This window comes from Podarcis melisellensis, assembly GCF_964234715.1.
Source record: "Podarcis melisellensis genome assembly, chromosome: 10".
In the NCBI taxonomy this organism is placed as follows: domain Eukaryota; kingdom Metazoa; phylum Chordata; class Lepidosauria; order Squamata; family Lacertidae; genus Podarcis; species Podarcis melisellensis.
Window position 1 is genome coordinate 8,047,017 of NC_138542.1, and position 22,702 is coordinate 8,069,718.

Consider the following 22,702-nt stretch of genomic DNA (forward strand, 5'->3'; position numbering starts at 1 on the left):
CAGCATTCTCTAGGCAACATATGAATACACTGAATATAAAACAAGATTAAAAACACAAAAGCAGCTGAAAAAACAGGATCCAAACCCAACATAAAAAGAATGCCACCCGCAACATATCATTTAATACATACAAGAGGCAAAAGCACCTCGCAAGTGAAAAGGACTGAGACAATACTAAAATCTTTGCCTGGCTGCTAGCAAGACACTGATGTAGGTGGCAGATAAGCTTCTCTGCGGACAGTGTTTCACATACAAGCAGCCCAGAAGACCTTCTCCCTTGCAGCCACTTTTGTCACCGGACATTATCAGTCGCTGAGTCCTCTCCACCACCCTGCCTCTTAACTCAAAATCCTTTGAGACTATAAGGTAAAAAGGTAAAGGTAAAGGACCCCTGGAAGGTTAAGTCCAGTCAAAGACAACTATGGGGGTGCGGCACTCATCTCGTTTTTCAGGCCGAGGGAGCCAGCGTTTGTCTACAGACAGCTTTCTGGGTCATGTGGTCAGCATGACTAAACTGCTTCTGGCACAATAGAACACCATGACGGAAGTCAGAGTGCACAGAAATGCCATGTACCTTCCTGCCACCTATTTATCTACTTGCACTGGCGTGCTTTCGAAATGCTACATTGGCAGGAGCTGGGACAGAGCAACAGGAGCTCACCCCGTTACAGGGATTCGAACTGCTGACCCTCTGATCAGCAAGCCCAAGAGGCTCAGAGGTTTAGACCACAGCGCCACCCGCTCCCCTATAAATCACTGCTATAAGTAATGCCTGTTTGATGGCTAACAGATATTAAATTATGGAAATAATAAGGGAAGAAATGGAGCTGATAAGCTGGTAGTTGAGAAAGTAGATATACATGCTTTTTGGAAAAATGGGAAGGAAAAGGAATACAGGGCAATGGAACAAGGAAGAGAACAACAGGCTGAGATAATCAAATAACACAAAACTAAAATGAGTATGCACAGCCTGGACTCATCAAACAAGAGTCATACATAACATGTCATTTTCCACTTCAAATATTCCCTCCTCCAAATATTCTAGCAGTCTCTATTACTTGTTAATATCCCATGCCCACTAAGTTCCCACTCAAACTTCTGAAGAACATCTAAAGAATGCTTTAAGCATCTCAACAAAGCTTTTATATAAAACTACAGGTTGCAAATAGATATTACTCGGGGCTTAACAAAGGTCCTTATGGAGCAGAAATATTTGTTCAACTCCACTACAGAGGCATTCTTCCTAAAATGATTCATATAAACATTAAAGTGAAGACAGAGGGCTTATCTACACCTGTAAGACAGATTGCTATGTACCATCTATCCAAAAACTATAAACAGAAAATATGAAAATCCGTGTAATCCAGTGCTTCAGTTTGGCTTAAGGCTAATACCAATTTTTCCAGGAACTAGACAAAGATTGGGAACGGATCCATGCACATGCCAAGATTTATAAACTGAACAGGCAATCTTCTACAAAAGATACATATGGCTGGATCCAAAACTCTGCAAGTTTTACAGAATGAAACTTTGGGGACAATATTTGCGATTTGTACTATACAGCACTTGTGTAAAATCAGGAAAAGCTCCCAGTTCAGATTTCCTTAGACGCAATGAGTGGAGAGAGTAATAATTTACACATTTGTTTTGGTTACTCTAATTTAATTTCTATTTAAAGCCTCCCATCTTCCCCCAGTTCAGTACTGTTTAATTAAAACAGTAATTAAAACAGAATTGCTCTAAAGAACCCATTAAAATGTTTTTTTAAAACAAAGTAAGCAGTATTTAATATTTTAACAGGCTTTACTAGAAGCATGTACAACTGACGGAAGGCAATCAAGTAGTAGAAGACGACATTTTCTACCTCCAGAATCTCTCATTCTGAGTGTACTAGATGCGTTGATCACAGTATATTTCTACCATCATCATTAGCTGTCAGTAGGATCTTCAAGAGAAGCTAGTTAAGCTTACTACACACATTTTCCTGGCAATAAGTCTCATTTAATTGAGTGGTGCATACTTCTGGCCAGTCATATATAGGACTGCACTATAACTAGCCATGACCAGTTTGCTAATGCATGAAAAAATAATACAGAGCCACAAAGATTATTCAGTCACTGCTTCGCAGTACCAAAAACTGAGCCGCATACAGCCACAACAATTTAAAAACAGAAAGTACGAACTGCATCCAGACATAATTCTCTGGAGTGATTGCTAGTTGACAGCCAAAGCATCTGTAGCTATGTACCACTGAATGTTAGATAAAATATATTCCAAGTATAGATAGGATTAAAAGAAAGGAGGACAGAGAGCATCAAATCACTCCCCTAATAAATCATATTCTTACATGCAGCCACATTGTTTCTAACTGTATAAAAGCCACGAATAACCTGCAATCGGACTTAAATAACAGAACTTAAATTTTAGAACGCAACTGGACAACCTTTTGCTTTCCAAAAAGCAAAAGAATGTGCAGCAATGGGAAACCAATGTGTTATTCACATCTGCTTGATGGAAGTGAAAAAACGCCAAGAGGACAACATATTCTGAATAGAATTTGCAGCAACAGAAACTGCCTCAGAGTCAGCCCACTTGTCCATCAAGCTTAGCATTGCCTCGACTGACTGGCAGGAAATAGCTCTCCAGGGTTTCAGCCAGGAATCTTTCCCAGCTCTTTCTGCAAGGTGCCAGGGATTGTTCCTCTCTTTCACCATTGTGATGTATCGCCGGGTCGCAATATTTGGCTGGTGATACATGGTGATGTTGAAAACCTAACATCACCCAGCCCTACCTCTCACAAAACTATGGTTCATCCGGCCAAGAGGCCAGGAAGCAACCAACCTATCCTGTTCCCATCAACTAGAAAAATAGCACTGGTTCCTGGTATTAAAAGCAATATTGTCAATTAACAATGCACAATCTGTTGGAGGGATTTGGGGATACATCATGTAGATAACACTGGAAAACAATGACAGTTCTCTCCTGGACAATGACAGTTCTCTTTCTCAAGCTCTGGGAGGAAGACCTTTCATTGCCTACAGACAGCCACCCAATCTTAAACAACTCCTAACCCACAATAATACTACAACCAGACTTAACACAGACACTGGCACCAGAGCCTGCAATAAACCCAGATGCCAACTTTGCTGCCACATACACCCGGACAACACCATTACTGGCCCCAACAACATCACACATACCATCTCGGGACTATTTAATTGCTCATCGTCTAACATTGTGTATGCCATCAAATGCCAACAGTGCCCTTCAGCTCTCTATATTGGACAAACAGGCCAAACCTTACGCCAAAGAATAAACGGACATAAATCTGACATCAGGAATCACAAGACAGAGAAACCAGTAGGAGAACACTTCAATCTCCCAGGACATTCTATACAAGATCTCAAAGTAGCTGTTTTACTACAAAGGAATTTCAGAAATAGACTGGAAAGAGAAGCTGCTGAATTGCAACTTATTACCAAACTTAAAACCATGGAGAGACCTGGTCTGAACAAAGACATTGGATTCTTATCTCATTATACATGACAAAGCCATTTTTCACCTTCTCACCCCTTGCTTTTTCCTGTAAGAACTATTGCAGTCGTTAAGAGTCGTCAACAGGCTCATCATGGCTATCTGCCAATCACCCATTCCCACCACCCTTCTGAGTAATACCCCTCCCCACCTTCTCACTATATAGAAGGGTCTGGTAACTTCTGTTTCAGTGTATCTGAAGAAGTGTGCATGCACACGAAAGCTCATACCAAGAACTAACTTAGTTGGTCTTTAAGGTGCTACTGGAAGGAATTTCTTTTGTTTTGACTATGGCAGACCAACACGGCTACCTATCTGTAACTGGAAAACAAGATGATGAGATCGAAAAGAGGTGGACTAGGTTTCAGAAATATATTTCGCACAATTAGGTGACTGAATGCTTGGGGAGTGAATGGGGTAAGCAGGCAACCTTTTAGGAGAGCATTCGTTACCCTTCACTGCCATCCCCATTGTAGGTGACTGAGATGTAATAAACATTATGACCCAAATTTTGTGTGGAATCTGAGTGCATCCCACAGTTCTCCGCAACACAGAAGGGCCCCATGACAGGAACATCAACGTGAAATGATTCCCTGACGGAAAGAAGATTTGAAAACTGTCATAATCAATCTCCGATACCCTCAAATACAGAATGTTTTGAATCATTCATGCAAAATAAATAAATAATAGTGACAATTTATTTAAAATGCAACATTGGAAAACCTATTTATATGGGAAACTACCATGAAGCCTTGTCCTTGTGGGACAATATATGTGTTCAGTATTTTGTGCCGTAAGATTCCAATTACTGTATTTTTCCATGTATAAGACTAGGTTCCCCCCCCCTAAAAAAAAATGTCAAAAATTAGGGGGTGTCTTATACACGGATACATCTCCCCCCATTCTCTTAAATCTGAGTCTCCAAAAATAGGGGGTGTCTTATACATGGGGGTGTCTTATAGACAGAAAAATACAGTATATCAAAGGATCAAATACGGTATATCAAAGGATCTGGTACAAATAACAAAATCAAATTAGTACTACTGAGACTTAAGAGCAAATCATAAGCAATTCCAAGTGCTGTGGTCTAATTTTAGTATGACACGGGCAATGAAAGCTATTCTGCTGTTTTGATGACTGATTGTGGGGGACGGGCTTATTCATTCAATGGATGCTTCTGAAAGCAGGTGGTGAAGAAGAGTATTGAGGAACAAATAATGATTTGATTTTATTTTTGCTGGGAATACCAGAAGCTTGTATAAAGACATGTAAACAGAAACAAGAGATAAACTGCTGCCATGGTTTGCATTACCAAATTGTTTCAAACCCTGCAGTACAAAATGTTGCATGGGCACGGCATGAAGTATATATGTTATAGACAGAGAAATAGGTAAAGGAAGGGCAGATTTTCCTGAGTTCTTGATAAGGGGAGAACATCAGATATAATTAGCTTTTTAAACTGAATTCCACAGGAAATAAGGCATATGGGGCTTTCATGCAGGGGACCTTAACAAAATTAAAAGAAAGGAAGGAAAAATTCTTCGAGAATTGGATGTGAATTGTAAGCATGGTCTGAAGAAACGAAGCCTGCTAGATTCCAGAAAGGTAGAGGCAGTAGTTCTCTCACAAGGGCAGACTTCACCATTTTTGGTTAGGAAAATAGAAAACCTGTTCCCTCTTCTAGGTTTGTTTTAGACAATCAGTTTGAAAACAGAGTTCCACTGGAGAAGGAACCTACTAAAGTTCAGACAAATAGGTCCAGAGGTTATTCCACTAGGTGATTTCACCTTCATTATTTAAAAGATTGGAAAAGTTTGGTTTTTTTCCTTGCTGTTTCCACCCTTCTCTAGAAGCACACTCCTGTTTGTTTTTTTAAAAAAGAACACATTACAAATTTTATTTTTGTTAGGACAAATAATGATGGGGGGGGGACACACAGGCCGTTCAAATTCATTTAATTCAACATCCCTCCTCCTAAAATGGAGTACACTGAAAACATAATTATCTGTGATTAAGAGTGAGACCCATCCATCAAAAAGAAAGATTCCCCTACTTCTCCAACTCTGGGCATTTTCCCATTCAGCTTGATTTCATTTCAAGAAAAGTAAAAAAAAAAAAAAAAGTAGGACAAACAGAGCTGCTCAGAAGGTTGGAGACTCCTTTATCTGGCACAATCCAATTCAGAAACATGAATTATGTTCCCATTTTTGGCAAGAAAAACACACTTTTCCAGTTGTTTAAATAATGAAGGTCAAATCACCTATTATCAATAAAGCTCAACAGTAGTCTTCCAGACATAACAAATTTACCTCCAATACTAATAAACAATAAATCATTGATCTTTATTCCCACAGAAGTCTCTTTGCTGTGCTCATATATTAAAACAGGATTCCCCCCATATTCTCCTGAGTGAATGACTAGCAGGCAAAGTTTTGATTAATTACTAGAGCAATATAATTCGCCATATTGTCTGGGTATGGCAAGTTGCATGGCAAGGCCCCAAACCCGCCACACTGTGACACTAGACACTAGACACCAGCATTTTAGGTTATGGGCTACAAACGGCCACAACTTTATTGGTTACAGAATGCGAGTGGTACTGGCTTAGGCACTGGAACCAAACTGACTATATCTGACTCCTGTCTGCCTGCCCATATATATATCTGACTCCTGTCTCTGAAGGGTTAACCACCAGTAGGGGGAGCCCTGTGATGCATCTAGGATCTCCCCCGGGGTCACCGATAGGGGTCGTGCCATGGCCCTAGCCCCTGCCTGGGCTTCGGACGGGGCCACACCCACGGATTCCTTTAACACAGGAGGTGGCAAAGTTTTTGTGGCTTGGGCCAGTTCACTGGTCCTCCAGTGGACTGGAGTGCACACGCGTGCATGCGCAAATGCCATTTCCGGCGCTCCTTCCAGCACGGAGGAGGCATGCGCAGCTTCCCATTGGCTGCAGGAGCTTCCTGCAGCCAATGGGAAGCCAGCCAGCGTCGCGGAAGGCGGTCCCCACTCTGCTCCGCTCCTGTTTAGCGCGGCGCATGGGAGCCGACCAAGTGGGCGGCAGGGGTCCATGGGCTGGTTAAACAACCCCCATGGGCTGCTTGTGGACCGTGGGCCTTAGGCTGCTGGCCCCTGCTTTAACGGAATACCCTTGAATTAGGAGGGGTAGGTGATGGCCTTTTAGGCCTTTTTAGTTTAGAAAAATAAGGCGAGCAAGAGGTGACATAATAGAAGTTTTTAAAAATATGCATGGAATGGAGAAAGTGGAGGAATTTTTTTTCTCTCTCAAGACATTAGCAGGAATGTCTTGAGGGAAAATGGTGAAAACAGGTTATTTATTGAGACAGAGTGACTTTTGCAGCTGTTGTTAAAGTGGCAAAAAAACGAAGCACATGAAGGAGCGATGGAGATATTTCCGGAACAACAATGGGATATCCGCTCCACCCAAGGCATGATGGATAACAACAAAAACTGGGTGGAAGAAAGACATAACATCTTACAAGGACAGGAAGAAACACCACGGACAGAATAATTGCCACACACAGGAAGAACAAGGATATAGTTTGAGTTCCTCACTGGTAGTTTATACATAATTTAATGTGTAGAAGTTATTAATACTGCAGTTGTTGTATAAGGGATTATTATTATGACCGGAATGTAATGGAAATTAATAAGACTTTGTAAAACAGAAACAAAGCAAAAAATCAAATCATCAATTCTATCACGCGGGGTGGGATTTATCTAAATTATATAATTCAGTATTTGAATGATTAATATTAATAATTGTATTATAAATTGGTACTGTTATAATGAGGCTATAATTGGATCTACTGTCAAGAGGCAGTATGCCTCCAAAAACCAGTCACAAATGGACAGAATACTGTTGTACGTTTCCAAGCACAATTCAAAGTGTTGGTGCTGACCTTTAAATCCCTAAACGGCCTCGGCCCAGTATACCTGAAGGAGCGTCTCCACCCCCATCATTCTACCCGGACACTGAGGTCCAGCGCCGAGGGCCTTCTGGCGGTTCCTTCAATGCGATAAGCCAAGTTACAGGGAACCAGGCAGAGGGCCTTTTCAGTAGTGGCACCAGCCCTGTGGAACGCCCTCCCACCAGATGTCAAAGAGAACAACAACTACCAAACTTTTAGAAGACATCTGAAGGCAGCCCTCTTTAGGGAAGCTTTTAATGTTAGATGCATTACTGTATTTTAATATTGTGTTGGAAGCCGCCCAGAGTGGGCGGGGTATAAATAATAAATTATTGTTATTATTATTATTATTATTATGCTCACATCTTGCTTATGGGTTTCCCACAGGCATTTGGTCAGCCACTGTGAGTTCAGGATGCTAGACTAGATGCTCCACTGACTTGTAGCAGCAGACTCTTCTTATGTTCCTAGCGTACGTGTTACAAAATTCAGTTCAAAGTTCTGCCAGCAAGAATTCAATCTGAGCTGCTATTCCTGCCAATGCTTCTGCCCAATCTCTACTGACAGAGGCTGATCCGTCTCTATTTTTCCGTATGTTTCCAGATACGCAGTCTTTTATTAGTCACGCCAAGTTTAATGAATCTGCCGTGTCCTGCTAAACGCCATTTCGAAATAGTGTGAAGATAAACTTAAAACTCTGGGGGGAAATAGAGGAAAAGAAAATTGTGAAGGGAGAATTTAAAGAGAAAACTGGATGTGCTTTAAACAGTTGCACCATTCTTTTCTATCTCTAACCCAGTTACTCCTCCACCACAACCCCACCCAACAGATTTGTAATAAAATATTGTGAAGGATGCAATGGTGATACCCACTAGTACCATCTGTGTAGCCTTTTCTTCTTCAGAAAAGATTTCATCTCCTTGGCTAGATTCAGGTGAAATGTTATTGGGAGAGATAATTTACAAAGAACATTACCTATACAAATTAGAATGTTTCGGGTTGTCATTTTAAGTAAACAATACTAACCTATTATATATTTTGGAAAGTTGGTTTTTCACCAAGCATTTGGACATTTCAAAACAAAATTTTGCATGACAGTTCCTGAGATCAAGGAAGAGGTTTACAGCTGTTGCCACTTTGAATTAAGATGGCCTTTGAAAACTACGGAGATTTTAATCATTGATTATTAAAGTTCACCTTTTTTGCCTCCTTAATATTCCTATGCATCTGCTAGCTGTTCTATAAATCTAACTTTGGCTCCTGAATGTGGAATAGTGTAACCATTTCCTTTTGAATCAGGAAGAGGAAAATCAAAGAAAAATTCTTTATCTGTGATGGGGGGTTTTCTGGAGCACTCACACTGGTATCCATGTATTTGAACTGCCTATGAAAGCACAATTCAAGCCAGAAGTGGCCAAATGTGCATGTTATTCAAAGAGGGCATATACATTCCCTACTAGGGCTGGGTGATATATTGATGTATCATCCAAAATGGGTTTGACGTTCATACTGTTGTATCAGTTTCATAATTTTTGACCTGGCGATATACTGTGAATCATGATGTCTGTTAGGGCTGGGAGATATATTGCCCCAAACCGGCTTTAAGTCCATACCGTGACATTTGTTTCATAATTTCTGACCTGGCAATAGTTCACAAATCATTGTATGTGTGCGCGCGCTATGCAAAAACCACACTTTGGGAAAAACCATGAAGCCGGCCAATGCCTCTAAATAGCTCCATCCTTATTTCAGACATTGAGATATATCGGTATATCGCGATGTTTAGCTGTGATATATCGTGATGTTGAAAACCAGACATCGCCCAGTGCTATTCCTTCCTTCCCAAATGTTTGATCACATGGATGGGGTTGGAAAGGGTCTGCTTCCCCCGGCCACTATCTTTTTGCACCACAAAGCAGAAGTGGGGCACCTCTGAATTGCAGTTAAGCAACCTATACATTGTTTAAATAAATAAATTAAATTAAAATGAATATTGATGAATATTTAATTCACACCCTCCAGGTGGCTGACCATGCTGGAGAGAGAATCCAATGACAGCTGGACAGCCCAGGTACTACAACTACAGAAAATAAGAAATACTAACTTTCTAGGATAATAAATAATAATTTTATTATTTATTCCCCACCCATCTGGCTGGGTCTGGGTGGCTTACAGCACATAAACAATTGCAAAACATTAGACATAAAAAAATGGAAAGCAGAACAGAGGAGAAACCTCCTTCCTCAAAATGACTTCGCTGAGTATGAGCATCTTCATGAGGGGAAAGGCGGAAAACGTACTCAATAAAGCATGAGCAAACAACAGAGATTCAAGGCATGTTTCACTAACACCTGTTGGAGTCCCTAGCACAGCTTGCTTTTATACATGTGAATGGTGTCTAGAAATCAATAAACTGGCCTGAAGATGATATCTGCCACCTTATATACCTGACTCAGAGGCTTAAGAGGAAAATCTGATGTTCCTGCTAGCTGAGCTATTGGCAAAAAGCTCCTGAGCAAATAATCAACGTGCTGCCGCTGAGAACCTGCCAGTGGACTTGCCTCCGTTCTACAATATCCTAAAGAAAAGATCTGATGATCTGGAGCTTACCATCACTATTTCATAGCTGGCTTCTATCAACAGATAAGAGAGAATCTCAGCCATGAATCTACCCTATAGTCTGTGTCGTTTACAGCTCTTGAAAATGCACAAATAAATGTATTGTTTGTGTACTGTGCGCTGCATATGAAACTGCAGTTATATGTTGTTCTTGCATTTACATGAAAACCAATACATATATATATATATATATATATATATATATATATATATATATATATATATGCTTTCGTAGATTTTCACGGGTACAGGAATGCAGGTTTTGGTGTCCTCGGGTGTCTTCCCGTGTAAAAGTTGGGGTGTCTAGGCGACGTTTCGACGAGGTCTCACTCGTCATCTTCAGGCTGGTGCTTTCGGCTTCTTGTTACTGGAACAGAGCAGGATCTCAGTGTTTGAGTTCCTATAAATACTGTTGAGGGGGTGTGGTGTATAGCCTCCAATGTTCTGGGCAGAGAGGAAGTTCCCAGGCTAGTGTGCCTTTTCTTCTTTTGTTCCTTAATTACTTGAGGGATATCTTGAGTGATTTCTTGAGTGATATCCTGAGTACCACTTAGGTGGGTCATTAGGTGTGGATTAGTTGCTAAAGTCTTTGTGTCTTGACCTCTTGAACTTTGTGAAGAGTTTTTCTGAGAAGATGGCTGTACTGCACTTAGTTGTGCTCTGGCTTGGCTTCGTGTATAGGGGCGAGCTGTGGTTTTGTGGCCTGTGTCAGCCAGATCTGTGTAGGGATTGCAGGGGGGTGCAGCATCTCAACAGCCTACACCCCAAAATACAATTCACTATGGAAATAGAAGCCAACAACCAACTTCCCTTCCTTGACGTCCTAATCTACAAAAAACCTGATGGCTCCCTAGGACACACTATCTACCGGAAAAAAAAACACACCAACCGCTACTTACATGCACAATCACACCACCACCCTGCACAAATAAACTCCGTAGCCAAGACTCTCATCTCCAGAACCAAACGCCTGGCTGACAAAGACCACTTGACAACTGAGTTACAGAATCTCTCAAATGTGTTAATTGCCAATGGATACCAGCAAAACAGGGTTACGAAGCTAATCCAAAAAGAAACACCCCCCAAAAACCAAGACACAGAAGAAAACAATGGCATGGCCCTCCTTCCTTATATCAAGGGCACTACAGATAAAATTAGCAAAATCCTCCATAAACACAATATCAAAACAGCCTTTTGCACCAACCAAAAAATAGCCAATATCCTCAGAAACCCCAAGGATAAAATCCAGTTGGAAAACCAAGGGGTCTATGAAATACCCTGCAAAGTCTGCCCAGCCACGTACATTGGACAAACAAACAGACGAATAAATGCACGTATCGCAGAACACAAGAATGCCGTCAAAAAAGAAGAAAAAACTTCCTCTCTTTTCCAACACATGAAAGAAACAGGACACGAAATTAATTTTGCAGATTCCAAATTGCTCTTTAACATGGAACATCACCACAAGAGAATAATCATGGAAGCCATCGAGATAGAGAAACACCCTCACAACATGAACAAGCGTGACGACACATCCCGCTTGCCAGACATCTGGAAATTAGCCCTCCCCACAAAAACTGACACCAGATCCAGAGGCACACAGAACGCCATCACCAATCAACCACACCAGACCCAAACCCAGACCCTCTCCACAGATAAATTACAGACACCATCCAGTAGCCAAACCATGGTGGCACCTCCGGATGCTGCACCCCCCTGCAATCCCTACACAGATCTGGCTGACACAGGCCACAAAACCACAGCTCGCCCCTATACACGAAGCCAAGCCAGAGCACAACTAAGTGCAGTACAGCCATCTTCTCAGAAAAACTCTTCACAAAGTTCAAGAGGTCAAGACACAAAGACTTTAGCAACTAATCCACACCTAATGACCCACCTAAGTGGTACTCAGGATATCACTCAAGAAATCACTCAAGATATCCCTCAAGTAATTAAGGAACAAAAGAAGAAAAGGCACACTAGCCTGGGAACTTCCTCTCTGCCCAGAACATTGGAGGCTATACACCACACCCCCTCAACAGTATTTATAGGAACTCAAACACTGAGATCCTGCTCTGTTCCAGTAACAAGAAGCCGAAAGCACCAGCCTGAAGATGACGAGTGAGACCTCGTCGAAACGTCGCCTAGACACCCCAACTTTTACACGGGAAGACACCCGAGGACACCAAAACCTGCATATATATATATATATATATATATATATATATATATATATATATAAAAGTTCCCTATAGGTAAAAGTTCCCTATAGGTAAAAGTTACAGTCTGGGCTTTTTAGGTAAGAAAAAAGTGAGAAAGGGAGGCATGGCAGAGGTATAAAAAATAATAATACAGTGGTGCCCCGCAAGACGAATGCCTCGCAAGACGAAAAACCCGCTAGGGTTTTCCATTTTTCGATGCGCTTCGCAAGACCAATTTCCCTATGGGCTTGCTTCGCAAGACGAAAACGTCTTGCGAGTCTTGCGATTTTTTTCGCTCCCCCCCTTTTTGTAATCCGCTAATCCGCTAATAGCCTTTTAGCCGCTAAGCCTTTAATAGCCGCTAAGCCGCTAATAGCGCTAATCCGCTAATAGGGTTGCTTCGCAAGACAAAAAAACCGCTAGACGAAGAGACTCGCGGAACGGATTATTTTCGTCTTGCGAGGCACCACTGTACTTCATGATATAGAAAAAGTAGTACTGTGTGGCACCGGTAACAGTACCAGTTGTAGCAACTCTTACATGATAGCTTATACATTGTATTGTTCCAAGACTGGGTCACAATTGTCAATTGTAGCACAAAAGTTTATCTGCCCAAGTGTGCATAGTTCTAGCCATGTACATGGTACTTAACAAAGAATGAGCAGGCAAGTTGCTGCCTCAAAGGATTTGCAATCTAGGAAGTGTATGGTTTAAACCAGCAACTGAAAGTAGAGTATAAGGTATCAGGAGAGGAACTGTGATGACACCCTCCCCTTTTTCCTTCGCTAATGCCTGAATCCATCCACCTATTGCCTATTGCCAAATTGGGTTAAAGTGAAACAGAAGAGGAAGCAAACTGGCACAGCAACATGGAGGCTTGGTGCCCCAAATCAACCAAGCGGTTAGAGGCAACCTTTGTAGGGGCAGCGTTATCTGATCACAAGGTGTATGCTTCAATCTATATCCCATCCAAAGCCTGGGATCCATAAAAGGACCCAGCTTTGGACTGCCCTCTATGGTTTTGGTCTATCATTTTTCTGGAAGCACCTGAAGTTCAGAACATAGACCAACCTATGAAGCCACATGGTCCAAAGAAGCCATATTGATTATCTTGCTTTGTCAAGAGCCGATACAAGCCTGCTGAAGAAAGGGGAAACCACCAACTTTATAAACAAGTAAAGCAAACAAGATGGCCACACAATTAAACTGTCAGCAATTTCACTTTAAATGCATTTGTCAAGATTCTGATTTAAAGAAGACCATTAAGGTACAGCATCTGAACGTATTTCCAAAAGGCAAAGAGATTCAAGTTATGGCTATGTTTCTGACATAAAAGCCCAAGTGTTTCACACAGCAACAAAGGTAAGATGCTCACTGAGAATTATCAGGTACGATCAGAGAACTGCTGCTCTTCTAAAAACCCAGAATTAGAACTAAACGGATGTTTTCTTCCTGTATGCAACCATGTGAATAAATGCAAAGAGAGATCCAACAGCAGCCCCAGATTCAGCTTCCCTTGGTTACATTTGTCAAAACTAGATTAATTACTGCTTAATTCCTCAAATCCGTCTGTTTTGACTCCAGCACCCAGCAAATGTAGTGTCATCTATTTTCCTTAAAAGCCTTATGGACATGGGTGATGTTTCTTGTACAGAATGTATATTGAAGACAATTGACTTTATATTAAAACAAAGTAAACTAGGCAGTAGACACAGAGCACTCAGTATAAATGTACTGTTACTGCCATTCCAGGAACAAAGTGTGAGAATACTAGTAAGAAATATGGATGGACGAGCTCATAGATTGAAACTGAACACCAGATCTGATGGATGGTTTTAATTACTTTTACTCATCAGTTAACAAGAGAAAATTATTGCCACCGATACATTTTATTTGGTTGCCTAAAGTAAAACAAAGCACACATTTGTCACAGACAGACACATGCGGTAACATGGGTTAGTCAGTGAATCCCATTTTAAGAGTTACTTTTAAATTTCATTTATTTTTCCTCATATACTCCAGGGGGAAATGGAAAGATGTATAGACACGAGTTCTGTCATCTATACTTCAACACACTGTGATGGGAAGTTGGAGATTGTGGTTCACTATTTGCAAACTGGGTCAAATTAAAGGATAATTCTATATCCTTTACATGCATGTTAGCGAATGCTGTTGCCTAAATGCCACGTGGACAGTTGACGTTGTTGCCCAAGATCTCCATAACGTCCCCATGTCACACTTGAGTAGGATGAGCTCTCCATTTCTCAGTTATCCCCCAGTTACTGGGTGGTCTACATGGGTCACACTAGTATGTGACCAGGAGACAGGATAAAGCAAACACAAACAGTGTGTCCCCATGCTGGCTTGTGACCCTATATTATTTTAGTATGACAGTAGCCAATACAAGGGTCCACCAAATATGACCACTTGGCACAAAAGGTTCAAATATGAAGATGTTCTTATCATGATTGAAAGCAGCCATCACATGTGATCAAAAAAGAAACATTCGCAGAATGTTTTGCATGCTTTGTGTTGACTTGAAGGACTAGTGTGACATTTTTCAGTGGAGAAACTCTCGGTTTCTATCAAAATACTTTCATTCCTAGAAGAAACCAAATGACATGCAGTGCGATGGCATCTCATATGAGGGCCACATTCCAGAGGCAGTGCACCTATGCAAAACCATGAATAGCCCAAAGTTGCCTGCTAAAAGCAGGGGAAGCCTCACGCAGACGACCTCCCTATGTTGCAAGACGAGTGGGAAGTGGTGGAGCCAAAAAGAGGAAGGTTCTCTCCGCTGTGGAAAGGAGGAGGAAAGAAGGAGGAAGGCAGACAGGGTGACAAGCTGAGGCTCAATTCCATATTCACTCCAGCTTTTTCTTTGCCTGCAGCTCTCTCTGTCAGGCTCTTTCCACTTTCTTCTTCCTTAGCTGCTTCCAGCGGCGTAGCTAGCCGCTTGGGTGCCCAGTGTGGCCCACGCGTCCTGCAGCGGTGGACGGGGCGAGCCAAGGCAGGGCATGCTGCTTGGAACATCTCTGCAGCCTCCCCCTCAGATGTAGGGTGGCTGAAGCGGTGGGCAGAAGCAGGCTCCTTGCTGCTCAAAAAAGGAGCGCGGAGCTTGTAGGCAGCCCGCCCGCCGGCTGCCTTCCCCTCAGGAGAGACGTGCGGCTCAGGCACGCTGCAGTCCCCACGGTGTGGCACCCAGTGTCCCCCGCCCCACCTAGCTACCAGTGGCGTAGGAAGGGGTGGGTGGTGGGTGTGGGAGTTATTTTCCCCCCGAAATACTATCATGAGCCCAATTCTTAAGATGCTTTTTAAGATGCTGTCTAGGTTTGTCATTGCTTCTTGGGAGAAAAACAATGACACAATGACAAACCTAGACAGCATCTTAAAATGCAGAGACATCACCTTGCCCACAAAGGTCCATATAGTTAAAGCTATGGTTTTCCCAGTAGTGATGTATGGAAGTGAGAGCTGGACCATAAAGAAGGCTGATCGCCGAAGAATTGATGCTTTTGAATTATGGTGCTGGAGGAGACTCTTGAGAGTCCCATGGACTGTAAGAAGATCAAACCTATCCATTCTGAAGGAAATCAGCCCTGAGTGTGCACTGGAAGGACAGATCCTGAAGCTGAGGCTCCAATACTTTGGCCCTCTCATGAGAAGAGAAGACTCCCTGGAAAAGACCCTGATGTTGGGAAAGATGGAGGGCATAAGGAGAAGGGGACGACAGAGGACAAGATGGTTGGACAGTGCTCTCGAAGCTACCAGCATGAGTTTGACCAAACTGCGGGAGGCAGTGGAAGACGGGAGCACCTGGCGTGCTCTGGTCCATGGGGTCACGAAGAGCTGGACACGACTAAACGATTAAACAACAACAACCTCTTCTGCCACTGCCTCTGGGAAAGCCGTTGCAAGCACCTATCATTGAATTTTCACCAATAAAATGTCTGTGTGTGTTGCAAATGCACCATATTCCCAAATGCACATTACTTGGGAATATTGTAATGAAAGTGATCATTACTTTTTTGAGCTCTGAAAACGGACACGTGGGTAAGAACGTTAGAGCCAGCGCCAGTTTTATACAGCACGAATAGCCATGCTTAACATGTACTAAACACAAATGTTTCGTACCACCGTGTCCCCAATCCACCTAAAGTTCGAGAGGTTTAAGATTGTGGTTAATATGCAAAACTACAGCCACCAAGCTTCCTGATATGTAAGGTGAAGGATCCTATTCATGTAACCACATGGTAATAGACTATTTCAGCTCTGTTTTTATTTAGATTTAGATTTCTGAAGCACCCACCCAACACTCCAATTGGTTTCATAATCATTAATCGAAAACCCACACTAATTAGATTACAGTTGCTGGGAGAGTCTGTAGAGCCCTTAACACAAGGTCAAAAGCACTCTGCACAGAGAACATTGTTTACTAGAAGGCCCAAGCACAATGTTGCATGAGTCCTGTTTTCTAGAACAGTAGTGATCAATAATAGCAGAGCAACATTCAATATAAGACTGTACAGGGAACATGGACTAAACCCTCCTCTCTACAAATATATGCATACTAATAGCCTAGTGGCTATTATATGTAAAATAGCATGCATCTAAAATGTTTATGTGTTGCATGAGAGGTCACAAATTTACTCAGGGGGGAGTATTCTTTCAAGAACAAAGCTCAATAACACTTTACATCACCTCATCATCATATAATCCATCTACAATTTACACTGAAAAAATCAGTATAATTCATAAAGTATGTCAAGCACCAGCAAAACAGGAGAACTGTGACACTTTGACAAGAGGAAGAAACTTGTTGAAATGCATGTGATTCTTGTGGTTTCCCACCCCACCCCCACCAGCTTTTCCAGCATAACAATTGAGCTCATCTTTATTGAATGATTTACTCAATAACAGAACATTTCCTGGCTAAGTTGTCCTCCTACCACAAAATCTCCACTTTGAACCAGAAAATGATTACAGAGTCAAGAGGAGAAGCACTAATATGTGTGTGTTTGTATATGAGTATAGAAATTATTATTATTATTATTAATTAAATTTGTACACCACCTTATACCTGTAGATCTCAGGGTGGTTCACAGCGTAAAATCACAAAAAGGGTTTTTATCCTAGCCTATGTGCCAACCCAGACTCTAAAAATCAACTTCTCATATATTACATATTGTCAGGGAACTGCCATCGGAGCTAGAGGAGGAGGCAAGGCTCCAGAGCGATGCTGGAGAGGGGCCCAGCAGGGAGAGAGGCAGCCCATCTGCTGGGGAAGGAAATCAGCGTAACACCAGGGGTGAAGGGGGGCAGATGGGGGAATCAGCGAGGGGGCTCCAGGACTCCTCGCCGGAGACCAGCGGGGAGAGCACGGGTCCTCCGCTGCCCACACCCACCCTGCGCAGAAGACTTCCGCGCAGGGAGAGTAGGCGGAGACTTGGCGTCAAAGAACTTCTTTGCTGGAAGAAGTTCAAGAAACGCCCACTGACGGATTCTGCTAGCGACTGAACAGCCACGAAGTGAAGGGCTGTCCAGACAGAAAGGGTTTAACCAGGTAACATAGCCAGGAGTGGCGGCAACTTACGCACGAGCAACCCCTATAACCATTACACATATCTACACAGACAGTTAGTTGCTACCAATTCAGATGCCAAGCAACCCTAGGAATCATGGCGAAACTGCAATTCAATGTGCAGGAGCAGTTTTAAGAAGGCAAATTCTACACTAGGGAGAAATTGGGGTTGAAAACATTACTTCTAGTGACCTACTGCTCTTAAAAAAAACAAACCTGTGGTGTAGCTATACTTGGAATATTGTAAAATTCTGGTCACTTATCTCAAAAAGGATACTGCAGGGCTAGAAAAGGAAACAAAATGATCAAGGGTCTGGAACACCTTCCATACTAAAGTTTGGGGGGCTGTTCAGCTTAGAAAAGGTAGTGGAAGTGGGAGATGACACAGGTTTTAAAAATTATGAATAGCATGGAAATTTATGGAAGTAAAAAGACAGAAATGTCTCTGTTATAACAGTAGAACTCACTGTAATCTTCTGAAATGTTTTGGTAGTAGAGTTAGGACACACAAAATGAGGTACTACTTCACCAAGAATATACTTTATGCAATTTACCCCTGTAAGATGTGGTGGTGTCCTTATCTTAGATTTCTTTGAAAAGGGCGCTTTAAAAGAGGATTAGACAAAACCATAGAGGAAAATCATTTGCTATTAGTAAAGATGGCTACCTGGAGCCTCCCAGTACAGGGGGTAGCTTGACATGAATTCCAGTTGTTGGGGATGACTGCTGTTCTCATGCTCTGCCTCTTGGAATATTTTTATGTTCATATACAGTGGTACCTCATTTTACGAACTTAATCCATTCTGGAAGTCCGTTCTTAAACCAAAACCATTCTTAAACCAAGGCGCGCTTTCCCTAATGAGGCCTCCCGCCGCTGGTGACCTTCCACCGTTCGGATTCCATTCTCAGACCAAGGTAAAGTTCTCAAACCAAGACACTATTTCTGGTTTTGTGGAGTTTGTAATCTAAATCATTCTTAACCATTAAACCTAGATACCACTGTAGTGATATACCTATTTACAGCCATACCTCGAGTTACAGACGCTTCAGGTTGCGCGATTTCTGGTTGCGCACCGCGTGGGTTGCGAACATGCTTCCCGCACGGATCATGTTCGCAACCCGAGCGTCCACTACACTACCATAGTTCAATGTAATGGCTACACCAGGGGTCAGCAAACTTTTTCAGCAGGGAGCCGGTCCACTGTCCCTCAGACATTGTGGGGGGCCTGCCTATATTTTGAAAAAATAATAATGAAAGAATTCCTATGGCCCACAAATACAGTGGTACCTCGCAAGACGAATGCCTCGGAAGACGAAAAACTCGCAAGACGAAAGAGTTTTTCATTTTTTGAGTAGCTTCACAAGACGATTTTCCCTATGGGCTTGCTTCGCAAGACAAAAACGTCTTGCAAGTTTGTTTCCTATTTCTTAAAACCATTAATACCAGGGTGCATCCGTGCTTCGCAAGACGAAAAATCTGCAAGACGAAGAAACTCGCAGAACAAATTAATTTTGTCTTGCGAGGTAACCCAGAGGTGCATTTTAAATAAAAGGACACATTCTACTCATGTAAAAACATGCTGATTCCCCGACCATCCGCAGGCCGGATTTAGGAGGTGATTGGGCCAGATCTGGCCCCCGGGCCTTAGTTTGCCTACCCATGGCCTACACTGACCAAATACAAGACCCTCACTCAATGGGCGACTGCACTTGAAAGATGACTAGCTGTGACCAGAGGCAGATTTAGGGGAACATGACAGATTCAACTGCACAGGGTGCTGAGACAAGAGGGTGCCTCAAGGGGGCACCACAAGAAAGATGGAACCAGGGGAGTGTAGAGGTGCAGGGGAGGCACTGAATTTTGGCTTCGCACAGAATGCTGCTGAAATTTTAAAGCCCAAAATACACCACTGCTGTGACTAGCTCCATTTTAGCCAGAGATGAAACAAAATTTGTGGGGAGGTTTCCGATTACCTTTCATGAACAAGCTGGTTAAGAGAACATAACCAAAAATTATCTCCCATCTAATGTTGGAGAGATTTATCTTAATACAAATGATGATCTCTGCAAACAGTAACAAGAATATTATGAAAATAATATAATGAACTTAGTTTCTAGTCCATATAACCACATATCTCGCTATATCCAACAATTAAAACAAAGTGATATCTGTTAAATTAAAAGCGATAAAGGGAAAAGTTATGAGATTATGGACATTTCTTAATTGTTTTAAGCCATAGAACTACACTGTCAAATGTAGAAATCCAGTCAAAATACTTCCAGCAAAAAAGAAAAATCTCCTGGCAAATAGAGTGAAATACATGCTGATGATGGTCAGAAAGAAAATGAAGGAAATAGCAAATTCATAAGACAATTTGTTTTCCCATCTTTGAACTAGCAGGTGGATAAATCACAAGAGACACAGACTAGGTAGAGGAAGACTGAAATTATTTATTGTATTATCTCAAGTATTTTGCTTGCTGATATAAATATGAGGTACGGGTATAATCAGAACACCTTCATAGATAACATTTGAGGCAAAACTGGCAGGTGAAGTCAAGGGCCACAGGTGGAAAACTCAAAAGGCACAAATATTGTAACAAGGCAATGTAAAAGTTATATATATTCAAGAATCTTATGCAATAAACCACAGAATTTATATCTTTTAGTTAGTTTAAAGAAATTTCTTAATTTAATTAGACTTTTAGATGGTCCTTCATCCCAAAGAACAATACAAAAACCCAACCCACATCGGAATTAAAATTGATTACCGCAACTTACAGTACAGCAAACAAAAACATCACCAGAGATTCAGAGGCGGCAGAAACACAACCAGCAAACTCACTCCCCAAATGCTTGGGCAAAAGATGTATTTTGAGTGAAAGCTGGAAACTTCTGAATATGGAAGACAATATGAGAAGGAAGTTCCACAAGTGGAGTGCCATCATGAAAAGGCCCTATTCGGTGTTAGTGAATGCGTGTTTATGTTTTGTGTGTGTGATTTAATTGTGGCGAGAATTATTTAGCTAATCCCCTCAAACATTAGAAATGTACGTACATTGTTACTAAGGTATCCCCATTGGTGTTAATAGATATGCATTGTTGCTGAGCCAGTCCCCACTGAAATGTTAATTGTGTTTATGTCGATAGTGCATGTGCAATGAATAACACCCCCCACTTTCAAGACCTCTGCAAGTGTAACCTACTGGGCAAACCTGCCAAGATGCACTACTGCCAATGTCTAAATATCTTAATTCACAAGACTCCTAGGAGGCTTCCTATTTATAAGGGACTCATCCTTGCAATCAAACTAGGCTTTGGAGGTTCTTGCTGCTTCCACCAAGTGCTCCGGCCGCCAAGTACAACAACATACTGGCAAAAGCTTTGACAGTAAGCCAAAATCTGGGATGGCCACTTATCCTACTCCATTTGTGCTGTATCTCCCAATCGTAGCTGGGGGTGGGACAAGAGATGTGGCAGTGACACGTTTTGGCTGACTACTAGTTTTCCAACTTCATGAAAAAATGGACGTTCAAGAAAACCTGCCCCCACCAATTTGATGGCCATTTGAAAGAAAACTACCACTGTAGTATGTAAAACAAAAAAAAATTCCTTCCAGTAGCACCTTAAAGACCAACTAAGTTAGTTCTTGGTATGAGCTTTCGTGTGCATGCACACTTCTTCAGATACACTGAAACAGAAGTTTCCAGACCCTTCTATATCGTGAGAAGGTGGGGAGGGGTAACTAAGTTAGTTCTTACCCCAAGAACTAACTTAGATGGTCTTTAAGGTGCTACTGGAAGGAATTTTTTTTGTTTTGACTATGGCAGACCAACACGGCTACCTATCTGTAACTGTAGTATGTAAAGACATCTTCCATTATACATACATTGTAGTATGTATAGACATCTTCCATTAGCAACTCCTTTTCTCTTTACAGTGTTTTTATTTTTAAAAATTTAAAAACTAGCCTCCTTACAAATGTGCTGCCTATTGTGCATTTTTCGGTTTTTCCAGCAGTTTACAGCTGTGATCCAAAGAAAGCATTCCTGTGCCTCTGCAGTTCTTCCAGTTGCAGTACCTACACCTAAGGAACCAAGCCAACCATTAACAGATAACAGGTCCCTGGGGTTTTTTTATGCCTACAATGAATTGCAACCCACATCTACATACCCACTAACACAACATAATTTTAGACTAATCTATTCTTAAACCTAATAAAAGGCATTTTCCAGGTGTGTCTTATCCACATTCTAGATTTAATAGCACATCCTGACTCATTCAAGATGGTCCTAACAGAACATCCTGACTCTCTGATTTAATTGCTCATCATATAGCTACCACTACTCAAGTTCCTACTCATAAGCAAGCAAAGATTAAATATTAAGTTAAATGAACATGAAGCTGTAAGACAGATAAGAAAGATGTACGAAAGAAAATAGAGTTTAACAGAATCATGCATAAGAACAATATTCAGTGTCCTCCACTGAAAGAGAAGTAATATTCACAGCTTTCACATTCAATACATTTCTCAGTGAAATCTATCAAACTGCAATATGCCAGAACTTCTGGAAACCACAGTTGACAGACTATATAAAATCAAAACTAAATGAAATTCATTTTTCCTACTAATATCCTAAATACCCCAAGTGATTCCATGCCAAACTCTACTTTTTTCAGTTCCTACTTCCCATAAATATACAATATTGGCTAAGATTTAACTGAAGAGAATGGATTTGCACCAGAGAGGTAGCAGACCCTAAAGCATGTGCAAACAACACAGTCGTCTAAATATAATATATGCAATATGATATATACCTGCTTTCCCCTACTTG

The 22,702-nt window shown here is 41.6% G+C and overlaps 1 protein-coding gene across 3 annotated transcripts in view; it reads right to left on the reverse strand.

Moving 5' to 3' along the window:
• The window catches only part of COG5 (component of oligomeric golgi complex 5), a 170,493-nt gene that overhangs the window by 107,521 nt on the left and 40,270 nt on the right, over window positions 1-22,702 (reverse strand). The gene's annotated exons all lie outside the window — the stretch shown is intronic.